The sequence below is a fragment of the Patagioenas fasciata genome, chromosome 2 (genome assembly GCF_037038585.1).
Source record: "Patagioenas fasciata isolate bPatFas1 chromosome 2, bPatFas1.hap1, whole genome shotgun sequence".
NCBI classification, from domain to species: domain Eukaryota; kingdom Metazoa; phylum Chordata; class Aves; order Columbiformes; family Columbidae; genus Patagioenas; species Patagioenas fasciata.
Genome location: NC_092521.1, coordinates 106,149,180 through 106,151,706, shown reverse-complemented (window position 1 = coordinate 106,151,706; position 2,527 = coordinate 106,149,180).

Genomic DNA, 2,527 nt, shown 5'->3' with positions numbered 1-2,527 from the left:
ATACTGGTACTGTAACATAGTAAGAAAGAAGTGAGCTAAGGTTTAGACTATCAGACTGAGCTAATTTCAAAATGTTGGTGTCTAGACTATGTCTACTAAAATGTGGTCTGTGCTGAAGGAGGTGTGAAGCACAAGGAGTTGTCAAGTTCACTGAAAAGCAAGGTTTGCTTACTCTTGTTTACTTTTGGTCTGAAAAGGTCTGATATTTTATTTAGTTAGTTACATTTTCATAACTTGAAATTCTAAGGAAAGTGCCCCAGGTGCCCTGCAGCTGCTCAGGGAATTTAAAGTTCATGTAGCTATCAGTATTCTTCTAACAAATTATTAATCAGAATTGACAGTAATGACAATTTCTCTGGACAACTGCAGCAACCTGAGTGGCAATCAGCACCTGCGCTTGGGGTAGACCCCGTCTGCAGGCTGCCCAGAAGCCACAGATCCATGAAACACTTCAGAAACACAGATCCATAATGCTTCAGGATCCCCAATGTGAAGAGGGAGATTAGACTCCCAGGACTTCCAGTGACCAAAAAACAAAAAAGTATTGATGTTCTGAATCAAGAAGATAATATCTTCTGGCAAGTTTTTGTTTCACTGAAAGTTTGATACTAACTGTAGTGTGAATATGATGTACCAGGGTGCAAGAAATGCATGTAAAATTTCCCCAAGAGATCCTAGGAAATCCATGCTGTGGCAGCATGCTCTCTGGTGTCGTGGAAAAGAGAACACTCTATGTTCATCTTTACCAATGACATCAGTTTATTCTTTTTTTTCATCTCCTCAGACACTGAACAACCATAGGGCATCATCTATGAACGGTAACTATCTGAGATATGGATGTAGAAATTACCAAAATATCATTATTTAGCGATGAAAAAACTGCACAATATGTATAATAAGAGTTAGCAAGCCATCCTGATGTCTTCCTGTCATTTCTGGTTTTGTCAGCCTGGATATATGCGACTAACTTAATATAACTATTATTACTTCCTCACTTCCCAAGTTCTAGGAAAAGTTAAGTTTTTCGCATCAATGGCCCCAGCTTTCACAGAACACTCATTTACAGAACTTCTAATAACTACAGAGGATACAAATAAGGGAAAGCCAGAGATCTCAATTTTAGGTATTAAGGGAAGCCACAGTATAAGCACTGTGAGTAACTAAGAAAATCAGAAACACCTGATGTGAAAAACAGGGACATGGTGAGCATGGGACAAAAGAAGAGCACAGTGAGACTCTGGATGAGTTATTTTTATGTGGAAGAGCAAGGAAATGCTCTGAAATAGGAAGAGATGTATGTAGTAAGCTGGCTTCAGGGCCATGGTTCTGGCATACACTTCATGTCTCGACGTTTCTTCATAATTTTGTCTTACTGGGAACCAGTGGTCTTCTTTATGAGATCTATACTGATTCTTCTACCTGGAATAAAGCTCTTGCCTCACAGTAGGTCTGTGATGGTAGATTCTGTAACATTAGAGGCCGAAGATAAGAACTACAGGAAAGAAATATTTTTTGGCGTTTCTTCACTTTCACTGTAAGAATTGTGACTGTCGGCCAGTTAGACAGTTCTACAGTTGAAGGAGCATGTAACATTATCAGACTTTGACAGGGGAGAGAAGTAACCAAAATTCCATTTTTTTGTGTGTGAATTTTTACTTTCTCATGCGTGAAAAAGAGGAGGTGCATATCTTTGCAGATTTGATGAGTCATGCCATCACAGCAAACTCTTTTAGGGCCCAAAACATCAGACACTTTCTTTTTAAGGTGAAGGAAAGATTTGTCAAGATAAAGCTAGGATTCTACTGGTAGGAATACTAGTATACTACTACTAGTATTCTGCTGCAAGGTAAGTCTGCTTCAAGAGTCAATAGATACAGCTTTGATTCTGTCTTATTTATATTAATTTTAACTTACTGTAACTTCATGAGTTTTAAGGAGGTGGATCTTCATGTTGCTGTGTGCTGTAGGAAAATGGTTTCTGATTGAATTTTCCAGCCCTTGATTTCTTATCAGCTATTATATCATAACCATCCTGTCTGTGGTATTCCACATCCTCTCACAGTTCTAAAGTGACATTGCAGAACCTCTACTTCCCTCATGATACACACTGTAAAGGAATTTGCATTAGTGTCAAAAGCTGGAATTCAATTGCTTTTGTTTGTGTTAGGCAATGAGGCTCTGCTGACCACACTTTCAACAGCTGTAGTTCACATATAGGGTGGCTCAGGGGCCCATTAAGAACAGCTGTTAATGACAGCAACTCAGCTACCCCATTAGCACACTTAGCTGAATTTTGTGAAGAATTTACTTTTATTTTTGATAGTCATAGTCATGAGGGCTTGTTATTCAAACTCCTTTTAGCTGCCACTCCCAGAATAGTTCTTGCATACCTGAGTATTACAGCCATCCAACAATCTGATCTTGTCAGTTAGGTGTTTTTGAACAGAAAAAATAACCTGAGTAAAGCACTTCTAGATCAGAACATTTTCTGGAACAACAGGACAGCACCAATAATAAAAAGATCAAG